This window comes from Siphateles boraxobius, unplaced genomic scaffold (assembly GCF_051911475.1).
Source record: "Siphateles boraxobius isolate OS27281-9 unplaced genomic scaffold, OSU_SipBor_1 57, whole genome shotgun sequence".
Taxonomy (NCBI): domain Eukaryota; kingdom Metazoa; phylum Chordata; class Actinopteri; order Cypriniformes; family Leuciscidae; genus Siphateles; species Siphateles boraxobius.
The window spans coordinates 246,445-260,128 of record NW_027509183.1 but is presented as its reverse complement, the minus strand read 5'-3'; the positions used below and the strand labels follow the sequence as shown (position 1 = coordinate 260,128).

Sequence of the window (13,684 nt, the reverse complement as noted above, 5' to 3'; positions counted from 1 at the left end):
ATTAAATAGAACATGTAATTGATATATACACAATAATATATCAATAATAATATATACAATAATAATACCAAAACTATTTATAAGCATATTTGTGGATTGCGACTCATGTCACACTCCCTGCACAGCCATGCCTCCTCTGGTACCACATTAGTGACACACTCAGTGTGGTACCAGAGGGTGCAATTTTCACATTGCACCCACTCCACTGTCTCTGTTGCAGTTCCTGGGGGGCTTGGCTGCTTGCAAGCTGCACAGATGTCATTTTGGAGCCACTCCTGCTCCCTCTCTCTCCGTATTCTTTCTCTCTCTTGTTCCCTCTCCCTCTGCTTCTGTCTCTCTCTCTGCTCCTTCACCCTCTCTCTCTGCGCCTTCTCCCTCTCTCTCTGCTCCTTCTCTCTCTGCTTCCTCTTCTTCTCTTCCTCCATCAATGCTTTCCTTTCCTTGACTTCCTCCATCCTCCTTCTCTTCGCCTCCTGCTTCTCCCTCTCTTCCCTCTCCTTCTCAGCTTGGTGAGATGCAAACTCGTCACTGGTAATGCAGCGTGCTCCAGCAGGAACCTGCTGCCGCCGCCTCCTCCGGGCCGATTGGTCAAAGCGTGGCGGGACCAGGATGTGGGCGAGCCCCGCCGGGATAATTCCAGCCGCGATCAAAGGATTTGGTGGCCGATGGCAGGTGGGGCACTCTACACAGCCAGCAACAACTGGCACTGATATGCTGTCGGGAGGAGCCGTGGCGATGGTGGTGGCAGGAGGGGCTGGGTGGATCTGGGCCGTGGTGATGCTGGTGGCAGGAGGGGCTGGGTGGATCTGGGCCCTGGCGATGCTGGTGGCAGGAGGGGCTGTGTGGATCTGGGCCGTGGCGATGGTGGTGGCAGGAGGGGCTGGGTGGATCTGGGCCGTAGTGATGGTGGTGGCAGGAGGGGCTGGGTGGATCTGGGCCGTGGCGATGGTGGTGGCAGGAGGGGCTGGGTGGATCTGGGCCGTGGCGATGGTGGTGGCAGGAGGGGCTGGGTGGATCTGGGCTGGGTGGATCTGGGCCGTGGTGATGGTGGTGGCAGGAGGGGCTGCGTGGATCTGGGCCGTGGTGATGGTGGTGGCAGGAGGGGCTGGGTGGACTGCCACTGGAGGGATGATCATCATCTGAAATGTAAATTAGAGGAGATAAAGATATTAGTATATCTGGGCCTATTTTTATAATATAAAGATATTTTATCTTATTATTGTTTGCATTGTTTCTATTGTATTTAGCCTATGCAGTGTCTATTTTTTGTTATTTTGTTTGTACCTGATCACTGTCCTCCAGTGCGTGCCTGTTCAGGGGGAACAAACCTGTCAGCCGGAACCCCTTCTTTATGTTCTCCACGGTGGCCGCCTTTGGGTAAGCAAATTTTAATATGGAAGAAAAATGCTTTTTCCCCAGGACAAGGTCTCCCCTAACCAGTCCCATATTTGTAGCCAGCTTGGTGAAGGCCTCTTTCAGTGGCCCGAAGAGGGACACATCGAGGGGCTGAAGGGCATGGGTAGTGTGGCTTGGCAGGCACACCACCTCCACACCATTGCCCCGACAGAGGTCCACCACGTCCTTGGACATATGGGTCTCGTGTTGGTCGCAAGTTAGCAGTAGTGGACGCTCTGCCGGAGCATGCTTCAGAAAATGTTCGATCCACCTCACGAACAGGGGCCCATCCATGTAGCCCTTCTCACTGATGGCATACAGGGCGTTGGGGGGGCCATCTAGCGCATAACTGTTACTGGGCAAGCATTGGCCATATATAATCATGGGGGGGATGCTCACACCTGCCGCGCTAGCACAGCAGTGGACGCTGATGTGCTCCCTTGTGACCACAGTTTGGCGATACACATGTTTTTGTCCCCTCTGTGCATACACCTTCTCCTTCCTGCTTTTTTGTTTATCCCCAAAGCCTGTTTCATCACAATTGAACACCAGGTGAGGACGATCATGCCAGCTCTTCCCGGCAAACATGGGCTCCAATATGTTGAAGAGTGCCTCCACACGAGGCACCGTCACACCGAAGACCCTCTGCCGGTCCAGGGGGTCGGGGGTCCTGGCCGACAGCTCCGGGTGGCGTTCCCGGAAACGGCACCACCACATACGGCTCAGCCCATGTTCAAAGTTCACCATTGTCTGGCGTCCTGAGGCCTTGACAATAGCAGTGGCCATCAACGTCGCTACGGCCCTTGTCATGGGGAAGCCGTGCCTGCCCATCCAAATGATATAAGCAACTAAAGATGCCTCTTCCACCGGGAGGAGGGCACGGCTGGGGTGGGGCTGGTAGGCGTAGCGGCCTCGCCGATGGTCCTGAAGAGTGTTGTGGGGGATGCCGTAGCGGACCCCCACCGTTCTCAGGCTCTGCCCTGCCTCCAGGGCCGCCTTCATGTCCTCTTCGGACCATTTTTTATACGTTTTGTTTTGTTTTGGCATTTTCTGAAAACGCACACAAAAGACTTGAGTTTTCTGTTTTGTTTGATTTTAAAAAATAAAGAATATATGGTTCATTCATTCGCCTGTTCATTAGTTCTTTGAGATCACTATAACTATGTATATAAACTTAATAAAATGGGTATAACACTGTTCATTCATTTATTCATTAGCTAGTTATTTGAGATCACTGGGTTGAAGCAAAATGTGTAATTTTTCCTGGGTGGTTTACATTATAACTATGTATATAAACTTAATAAAATGGGTATAACACTGTTCATTCATTTATTCATTAGCTAGTTATTTATTTATTAATTAATTATGTATTTATTCATTAGCTAGTTATTTGAGATCACTGGGTTGAAGCAAAATGTTTAAATTTTTCCTGGGGTGGTTTACATTATAACTATGTATATAAACTTAATAAAATGGGTATAACACTGTTCATTCATGTATTCATTAGCTAGATATTTGAGATCACTGGGTTGAAAAAACAAGATGTTTACATTTGTCCTGGGGGACTTACATTAATTACTGCTATGGGCGGTAAAAAAGCGTTTAGCAAAAGCTGTTTCTAGCGCCCGTCAAAGTGCAGTTTCTTCTGCTTAAGCTGCTAGCTTTAACTTTGTTTATGGACACCCTACCTCATCGTGCAGGGTGTCTTATAGTAGTTAGATTTCATTATGACACAATTTACTTCAGATTTGACTCTTTGGTTGACTTTAACGTCCTTATATCACTGATCTGCAAAATATTGTTCATTACGAAAAATGCGTTCAGTCACCTCAGGTCGTTTCCAAGACCTCGTGAACATAGTTTTCAAACCGCAGTTTAAAATGGGGTTTTATTAACCTTATAACACACATTTTAGGTTAAAAATGTTCAACACCAATAACCATTACGTTTAACTTCAATACTATAGACCACATGACCAAAACTTAATTCATTTCATTCGCTGACTCTCTTCCCTCCTTCACCGGAGTCTACGCGAGATCCCCGCCCACCGCCATTTTTAAACGTCACTCGGGTGTCCTTGTACTTACCGCTGAAATGTCGTCTTCAAAGGGCGTGGACTTCGACAATGAGTGAAGAAGATCAAATATGAAAAAACACAGTTTCCAAAGGTATATATAACTTTATTTGACCTGGAAGTGATTCATTGTACATTTGATTCAAAAGGTCACTGTACGGATTCATGTTACGGAAGCGCCGCTGTACGGATTGTGATGCGGAACTGCTACTTTAACAGTTACCCCACCTCTCCATGCCGGGTGAACACCGGCTGATGCAGTAAGCATTTCACAACGATTTCAGTACAGTAATAGCAAATATTCTTGCTCCTTCTCGATTATCTGGTAATTCTATTCACAAAATACAACCAATAGTACGGTAATGTTAAGACTTACTTGTGAAAAGCCCTATGTTCGATGGTCCGGCGATTAGAACAGGAAAATGCTCCACAATGCTCTGGCATCTTATCTGCTGCCACGCAACGAAACTAGGAATACGACCGGTTCAAGATGGCGGCCGGATTTCTCGGTTTCCAGCGGCCAATAGGGCATCGTCTCTATATGATATCTATGCTGGGAAGTACACAACGAAGCGAGACGAGTCTAAACGCGAAAATGAAACGAAGTAACCCAAGCGGCTCAAATAAAAGAAAAAAGACGCCGATAAGTATTTGGCTACAAACTTTTTTACGCCTTCTGTTAGGGATACATGCCGCTACAGCAGCTGCAGTTAGATGTGAAGTGACGCTAGGTGAGGATAACGTGTATAACGTTACATCCTACAGAAAGGGCAAAAGTAAATATGACATTTATTATAGGTTTATGTGATGATTGTTTGAAGTTCACGTAAATTAAAAGTTGTTATATATTTTTTGAAGCCTAATAAATGTAAATTTTTCGGCTTTCAATTACACTGTCATGTTGGATGGCCATAATTAATGTTTAAAATAAGGGGGGGGGGGGGGGGGGGTAATTTTTATCCAGACATCAATAGCTGTATTAGTATCAGTGATAGGTCTACTGACCTTCATTCATAAAAAAGATGCCATTAAACAAGTATTTAAAATATACTGTCTTTATGTTGTCTCTGCATTCATTTGTAGATTAGCTGTGACATTATTACATTATAAAATATATAAACTAGTATAAACATATAAAAATGTTTGTTTGTAGAATGTTTGAAATGTCAATCTCAAGTGCAATGCCAATTCACTCACTCATCACTCACTCATACAAAGTCAATTATTCATCTTGGCAATATTTGTATATGGCTAAAATAAGTACAGGTCCTTCTCAAAAAATTAGCATATTGTGATAAAGTTCATTATTTTCCATAATGTAATGATAAAAATTTAACTTTCATATATTTTAGATTCATTGCACACCAACTGAAATATTTCAGGTGTTTTATTGTTTTAATACTGATGATTTTGGCATACAGCTCATGAAAACCCCAAATTCCTGTCTCAAAAAATTAGCATATTTCATCCAACCAATAAAAGAAGTGTTTTTAATACAAAAAAAAAAGTCAACCTTCAAATAATTATGTTCAGTTATGCACACAATAGTCAATTCTTGGTCGGGAATCCTTTTGCAGAAATGACTGCTTCAATGCGGCGTGGCATGGAGGCAATCAGTCTGTGGCACTGCTGAGGTGTTATGGAGGCCCAGGATGCTTCGATAGCGGCCTTAAGCTCATCCAGAGTGTTGGGTCTTGCGTCTCTCAACTTTCTCTTCACAATATCCCACAGATTCTCTATGGGGTTCAGGTCAGGAGAGTTGGCAGGCCAATTGAGCACAGTAATACCATGGTCAGTAAACCATTTACCAGGAGTTTTGGCACTGTGAGTAGGCGCCAGGTCGTGCTGAAAAATGAAATCTTCATCTCCATAAAGCTTTTCAGCAGATGGAAGCATGAAGTGCTCCAAAATCTCCTGATAGCTAGCTGCATTGACCCTGCCCTTGATAAAACACAGTGGACCAACACCAGCAGCTGACATGGCACCCCAGACCATCACTGACTGTGGGTACTTGACACTGGACTTCAGGCATTTTGGCATTTCCTTCTCCCCAGTCTTCCTCCAGACTCTGGCACCTTGATTTCCGAATGACATGCAAAACTGAGCAACAGTCCAGTGCTGCTTCTCTGTAGCCCAGGTCAGGCGCTTCTGCCGCTGTTTCAGGTTCAAAAGTGGCTTGACCTGGGGAATGTGGCACCTGTAGCCCATTTCCTGCACACGCCTGTGCACGGTGGCTCTGGATGTTTCTACTCCAGACTCAGTCCACTGCTTCCACAGGTCCCCCAAGGTGTGGAATTGGTCCTTCTCCACAATCTTCCTCAGGGTCCGGTCACCTCTTCTCGTTGGGCAGCCACACTTTTTCCTTCCCACTGAGGTGCCTTGATACAGCACTCTGCGAACAGCCTATTTGTTCAGAAATTTCTTTCTGTGTCTTACCCTCTTGCTTGAGGGTGTCAATGATGGCCTTCTGGACAACAGTCAGGTCGGCAGTCTTATCCATGATTGCGGTTTTGAGTAATGAAACAGGCTGGGAGTTTTTAAAAGCCTCAGGAATCTTTTCCAGGTGTTTATAATTAATTAGTTGATTCAGATGATTAGGTTAATAGCTCGTTTAGAGACCCTTTTCATGATATGCTAATTTTTTGAGACAGGAATTTGGGGTTTTCATGAGCTGTATGCCAAAATCATCAGTATTAAAACAATAAAAGACCTGAAATATTTCAGTTGGTGTGCAATGAATCTAAAATATATGAAAGTTTAATTTTTATCATTGCATTATGGAAAATAATTAACTTTAACACAATATGCTAATTTTTTGAGAAGGACCTGTATATGGCAGTTTGCGGGGGTTTACCCTAACTACTTGTCTTGCTGGTTATATTGATCTTGATTTGATCTAAAAAAAAATAATAAACAGTGCTGGTTTTCCTGGCATTTTGGCAAAGACAGTTGTTATCTAAAACTGTATTCTCTGTTGGGTTCCATCATGACTATTAGTTTGTGTAGTGCTACACTTTGTGTGTTCTCTCCTTTCCATCTTCATTTTGGAGTAAAGAAATGTATGCAGGGTTTAAAGGGGAAGGGTTTTTTCTCCTCTCCAACCTTTACTTCCCCGTAGATAAGCTTTCAGTCGGTACATTTTTTTTCGTTCTCTTTTAAAGATGGGTTGGGGGGGCCCCATACATAACTTCGCTTTGGGCCCCCAATTTGCTAAATCCGCCACTGCCCGCTACTATATATATATATATATATATATATGTTTTTTTTTTTTCTTAACAAATGTACCATGCTTTGGTTTGATTTTCTGTAGCCTATATTTAGGAACAGTCATTATTTTTGCAATTCAGTTTTGAGTTATTAGTGATAGAGAAAAGATATGATCAGTATTAATAATGTTGCAGGACATTCCAAATTTAGAAATATTGTCAAATGAGAGGTAAGAGGTTGAGTTATGATGTAGGCAAGGTGGAATCAGTTACACAATTAGCAGTGGGCCTGATGTGGTGAGTCACCTACCAACCAATGCCCAAGCTGTGAGTGTGGAACTGTCTGTGCGTTCACACCGGACGCGAATAGCGCGTCAAATTCGCGTCTACCGCGTCTAGTTTGACGCTTGACCACTTTGTGTTAATTCGCGTGACAAGAGTGAAACTGACGCGCGTAAATTTCGCTTCAAACTTTTGTTGTCACGGGCGTCAGAGGCGAAAGTTTCAAAAGTTTTGAACCCCGTTGGCGGCCATCTTTTTACAAGATGTCTGTTGTTGATGGGTCATTTATCGAGAGAGTCACCGCTTTGTATTTGCTCTGGAACAGCAGAACAGCGGCGTAGGGATCATCATCGCCGTATTTGGGTCCACCAGACCCTTCGGAGGCGAACCCAGTTCGGCGAGTTTCACCATTTGCTCCAGGAGCTGCGCCTGGATGACGGGATGTCCATACCAACACATTTGGGCAAACATACTTAGATTACTAACATAACACTAAGAAATAAAGTAACTGGTTGATAAAGCACAATTACCTCTCGAGAAGAAATGTTGCAAGCTCTGCATCCAGCTTGAACCCAATTAAATCACGTAAATCTCTCCACCTTTCAAATGCCGATCCGATGTTGATCCTGGTTTATTTACGCACTTTCTTTCTTTACTTCTTTATTTTCAGCAGGTGTTCTCTTTTCCTGTGTTGTTTTTGACCTCCTAGCTCTTGAGGTTAACCGAGGAATTGGAATATTTTCTGCCATCACGAACTTCAGGCCTGTGCATGTGATTGTAACGTACGCGAGGGGTGGCGTGTGCACGACCTGTGATTGGCAGTCAGATCTCACACCCCCCTAAGCTGATTGGACCCGATGATCCAGGAGCGGTGGATTTTTGCAAAAAAAAATAACACGCTCCAGGTGGAGTTAGAAGCTCAGTTTTTTTTCTAAAACCACTTTATTTATGTTGTTCTGTCAGATTATAGTGTCGATTTCACTGAATATGATCAAAAAAAGGTTACCGACGCCAGCTTTAAATGTTGCTTTAACTTATCGGTTCAGATGTGCAGATATGCGCATTGGAAATTAATAGCCTAGTAGCGCCTGAACGGCAGTTTAACAAAACTGTAAGGCGTACAACACTCGCGGCGATCTCAAAGAAGTAAACACAAATGAGTCATTATGTGTCCGTGATTCACACCCGATCTACATTACAGTTCAATACTTTTAAACATGTAAATCATTAATCAAATCACTCTCTTACCGTCTCTCCCATTTTCGTGTCTCTCACTCTCTCTCTCACACTTGTCAAAAAAAACCTCTCATCTTCCGAACAACCACTCACGTTACACAAAACACCAGTGAGGGCGGGACTTAATTCACATAAACCAATAAACTAATGAAACACCTTGTTGAGTAAAGGCTGCAGACCTGGAGCCGGCAGATATACGCCCCTGTTGTTCCTGATGCGTCCAGTAGGGGGAGGCTGTACAGCGACACGAATTGAGTTAAGTTAGTAAATAATCTTTTTTTTTTATTAATAAATGTATTTATTTTGTATTTCAAATGAAAGGATACACGACATTAACAGTGAAAAAGAGGAAAAAAATAAGAAGGGGGACAACAAAAGAGATTCAATTAGGCTTCACAAATCAATACAATTTTACATTGTGTCAATATAAAAAATTAAAGGTTCTTTACAACAGACTCAATGATATTATTTATTTTAGAAACCTTTGAGTTTAAAGGTTTTGACATTTTCTTAAAAGAAGAAAAAAGTGACTTTATAATATCAGAGGAGAATATTCTTAAATCAGGATCATTGAATGGTTCTGTCTTTATGAAGATGAATCTTGCCCAGAAGACAAAGTAATAATACCGTATAATCAAGATTTTTATCGTAAGAATGAAAATCTGAAAAAAGATTATATATTCTGTATATAATATATAATAATCTGCTAAAGTTATTGTTGTTTAGCAATGATACAACATTTACTATTTATAAACGATTAGCTTGGTAGATATCAATTAATTTCTATATCAATGGATGGGTCTATATTTTATTTCGAGAGACAAAAAGTTCTTGACGGTCAGGTTTATGTTCTATCTGGCTTAAACTTATAACCACGTGTAGGTTTAGCTGCCCCTGGTCTTCTCTACTCACTTTAAAATTCATTTTCTTTTGTTGCCTGTCTTTAGCTTGCGTGAGACGGCCTCTTCTGGTAAGACCTTGTTTACTCCTTGCATTGGAATATACTCCACATGGTTTCTGGGACAACATTACAGTAGATATTGGAAATATATGAACTTGTTTTTTTACAGTCTATGGTGTGAACACACAAAAGACGCATTTATAATAGGCATATATGTATACATTTATTTAAATATATCTCTAAGTAAAGAGTTGAACTGAACACTCACTCAAATATTTTGATCATTTCCAATATCATTTCTTAAAATAGCTTACTGGTCTGGGCTGCGTTTCCCAAAAGCATAGTAAGCCTAAGAAGATCGTAAAAACGATCGTACGAATGATCCTAATATTACGTTCTGTTTCCCAAAAGCATCATAACTTAGGTAGCACTTGAAAATCATCGTAGATCTACGAGTGCTCTGGAGTAATCGTAAATCCCCAAGTGCATCGTACGAAGAAGACAGAGTTATGAGGTCACCTGCAGGACAACCGGCACATTACACATTTAACTTTATTCAAGTGCAATGTGATTATAATATAAGGTTTTGATTGTACTTTATTGTACACTTTATTATTCGTTTTTTGTTTAAATGAATTTATAAATAAAATAATTAAAAAGGGCAGAAAACAACAACAAAGAAAGAAATAATTTAATCTAATAATTTTAATCGAAATTAAATTAATGAACAAAAAATAAAAATAAAAGGTGTAATATGCTTCAAAGACTGGGGAAATCGGATGAACTAAAAAAATATGTCAATGACTTGCTGACATGCACAAAAACCAGCCATGTAGCCTGCTTCTTGGTTGGCCATCATGTGGTCCCATGCCATCTTTGTCCTTCTCCACCTCTTCATCCTCCTCCCTTTTAAGGACACTCTCATATATCCTGACTACAACAACAAACATTCTCAAATTATCATGTTCTCAACATTCTCAAACTGCTGAGATGTTGTGGCTGCAGTCTGGACAGCAGAAGATGGAGGCTGAGGCATGCGAGGGTGGTTTGGAGGACTGGGAGATGGCAGATGAAACTGATGGTTCCTCTGAGCATGAACGACCAGACCAGGCTCAGGTTGAGTTACCCCTACTCCTCCATGGATGTCAATACCACCACAGATGCCATCTGAAGCGCTTGTGCCAAGTATTGACAAGGCCTTTTCTTCCTCTGCTGTGAGAAGGGGGAATCATTGGTCCCACCACCTGTTTTATTAAATGTTGTCCTCTGCAGTGCCCGTTTCCTTTTAGCAAGGCTGACAAAGTCCTGCCACTTCTTCCTGATCTCCTTCCCTGAACTTTGAATGCCCCTAGTTCCAGTCGGTTTTGTAGCAATAATCTCCCAGATTTTTTGTTTTTGTTTTATTTGTATGACTGCCCTTAAACCTGGTGAATAAAATATGTTGTATAGCTCCACCTCCTCTAAAATGACATTAATCTCCTCTTTAAAAAAATATATATTTTCTTTGTTTTTTTTTGTTCAGCCAGTTTGCTGGTGTCTCCACCCATAGGTTTGTGCTTTTATAGATTATTGGCCTCGTAGAAATGCACATCCGATGAAAACAATTAGGCTATACATTTCAAAATACAAGCGTGTGCTACAGTTACGAGCGTGACATTTCAGCACTTGACAAACGGACAGCGACTCTAGTAGCACTTAAAGCACAGCTGCGCACGATCGTGGTAAGTGCGTTTTTGTGAAACGCACGTGAAATGAACACGAACGTTCGTAAAGTCGCTCGTAGAAAATGCTCGTAAGTGCTAAGATCCATCGTTATCGGGAAATGCAGGCCTGGACTAAAATGTAGGGTATGTGCACTTTTTTTTGTTTTTGTAATGAGGCAATAGGGGTGCTTTTTAAATGCTCTTGACTTCGCCACTCCAATTTTGTTTGGGTATGAGATCCCAAGTCACTAGAGGGTTTCCCGCTCGGCTATCCAATTAAATGAATAAACTTAAGGCAAAATTTCTATGAAATCAAAACATCCATTTTATTGAATACAGGAATTCTGGTCTCATTTGTTTTCACTCAAAAGCTGGCCAAATGTAGGCTATGCATGAGAGATAGCAGTACAAGCAACTATAGAGGGTAATATAACACTTCAAAAGAAAATGCACTCAGCAAATGAATAAATACAATAAACCCCGAAAGAAATTACAAATTTCTACACACCACAGTAAATACACACAAAACTCTTTCCACACCACACTTGTATGAATCAAGAGTGAATATCTTCCCCGCCCTTAGTTACGATGCATACTCGAAGCTATAGATCATAATGTAGCTATAGTTCACAAAATAAACCATATAGAAAATACAACTGATTAGTCATGGGCCAAACAAACAAAAGCAATATTAATGACAAAAAAACATAAAACATGAAAAACAAAAATAAGGTAGGGAAAACAGTGATCAGTTGCACCGGACGGATCAAATTCTTAGTTGCCTTTTAGCTGACTTCAGAAGGCACAGGAAGTACAACAGCAGTTAGCATCCATCGCTCATCCAGCTCAACACAGCCAATGTGAAGGCCTTTAAAGCAAGTGCTGTAATGGTAATTCTGTGTCCACCACTCATCCAGCCAAACCTTATCAGCATTAGGGCATGTAAACCTCACATCTAAAACAACTCAACGGAGCTTGTTCTTCCAGCGACCATGCCAAACAATTCAGGTACTGCAATCATTCCACTCATAGGAAGTGGCATATTTAAAGGGAAATTACACCCTCTGCAGATACCCTCAGCAGCGCCCCCTATTGACTTGGCTACATTTTTTTTTTTTTATCAGGGTTTATTATTACAAAACCCATATCAATAGTAATAATAATGGCAAATAGGCTACACCAACGCTATCTCACGACCAATTCGTACGAATTTGTTCGAGTGATTAAAAAGTGGCTAATTCGTATGAATTCGTACGACCTCACTCGTACGAATTTGTACGATTTGTCTGAACCCACGTGATGGGTAGGTTTAGGGGCGGGGTCAGGGGTAGGTCATTCGTACAAATTCATACGAATTGGGCAACTCGTAAAATATGTACGATTTAGCAAAAATCTTACTAATTCATACAAGGGAGGTCGTATGAATTCGTACGAATTGGCCACCTCGTAAAATTCGTACGAATTGCCGTGAGATCGGGCTGGCTACACATAATATTAGTCAACGAAGGTCATATAAAAACAATCAGATTTTCAAAATGAGAGAACATATTCAAAAGACCATCTCTACCCATAATATAGGCTATTAAATGTGCTGATGCTGACACAGCTGGTTCACAAGGATATCTCTTTAAGTTTTGAGAAAAAATGGTTCAGATCTATAGACAGCTTTAAACTGTTGGGGAGTTGATTCCATTGTTTAATGGTTTTAAATGATAAGCTGTCTGTGCGAAGGCGGAGGATCTTTTCGGGATAGCAAGATTTCTGTGAACAGTGGATCGGGATGTTCGGTTCGTTTGTTCCGAATAACGTTTTATGATTTTTTTCATTGAGGGTGGAGCAAGGTTATTAATAATTTTAAAAACAGTTCTCAAATTTGTAAATTGAATTAGGGAATCAAAACTTAATACTTTGCTTTTACGTAAATTATTGCAATGATGATAGCGAGGGGCTTTTCTGTCAAGCACCTTTAACGCCTGATTATAGACTGATCAGGGCCGGGTTTCCCGATAACGATGTATCTTAGCTCTTAAGAGCGCTTTCTACGTGCAAGGTTACAACGCTCGAAGCAATTCCACGAGCGTTTCCCAAAAATGCACTTAACATGAACGCGCGAGAACGCGCTCTACGTGCTACTTAAGAGTCGCTGTCCATTCGCGAAGTGCTGAAATATAACCTTATATGGCATCGTATTGTGACCATTTAACCTAATAATTATCATCTGTTTTGGATTAGCAATCAAGTCTATATAAAGCACCTACATACAGGCGGAGACACTGACAAAATGGCTGAACAAAAAAACAAACAAGAAAAGATACCTTTCAAAAGGATGAAATTAATGTCCTTTTAGAGGAGAAAGAGCAAAACAAAGTTGTGATTTTTACCAGATTTAAAGGACACCATAACTAATAAAGAAAAACAAAACATCTGGGAGGACATTGCAACCAAACTAACTGCAACCAGGGGTGTTCAAAGGTCAGGGAAGGAGGTCCGCAAGAAGTGGCAGGATTTTGCAAGCCTGGCAAAAAGGAAGAGGGCACTGCATAGGACTGCAATTAAAAAAACAGGTGGTGGGACCAATGATTCCCCCTTCTCACAGCCGAGGAAGAAAAGGCATTGTCAATACTTGGCACAAGTGCTTCAGATGGCATTAGTGGTGGTATTGACATCCACGGAGGAGTAGGGATACCTCAACCTGATCCTGAGTCAGGTCCTTCATGCTCTGGGGAACCATTGGTTTCATCTGCCACCTCTGAGCACCTACCATCTCCCAGTCCTCCAAACAACCCTCGCATGCCTCAGCCTCCATCTTCAGTGGTCCAGACTGCAGCCACAACACCTCAGCAGTTCGAGAATGTCTGTAGCTGTAGTCGTGACCTAGTGCAGCTGG

At 41.8% G+C, this 13,684-nt stretch overlaps 1 long non-coding RNA gene across 1 annotated transcript; it reads left to right on the top strand.

Annotated features, from left to right (window-relative positions):
* Positions 1 to 56: 56 nt before the first annotated feature.
* Positions 57 to 2,374, top strand: LOC143715214 (uncharacterized). The gene is made up of 3 exons (XR_013195688.1): positions 57 to 672; positions 1,303 to 1,377; positions 1,455 to 2,374. It is a non-coding gene; the product is annotated as an uncharacterized LOC143715214 (long non-coding RNA).
* The last annotated feature ends 11,310 nt before the right edge of the window (positions 2,375 to 13,684 follow it).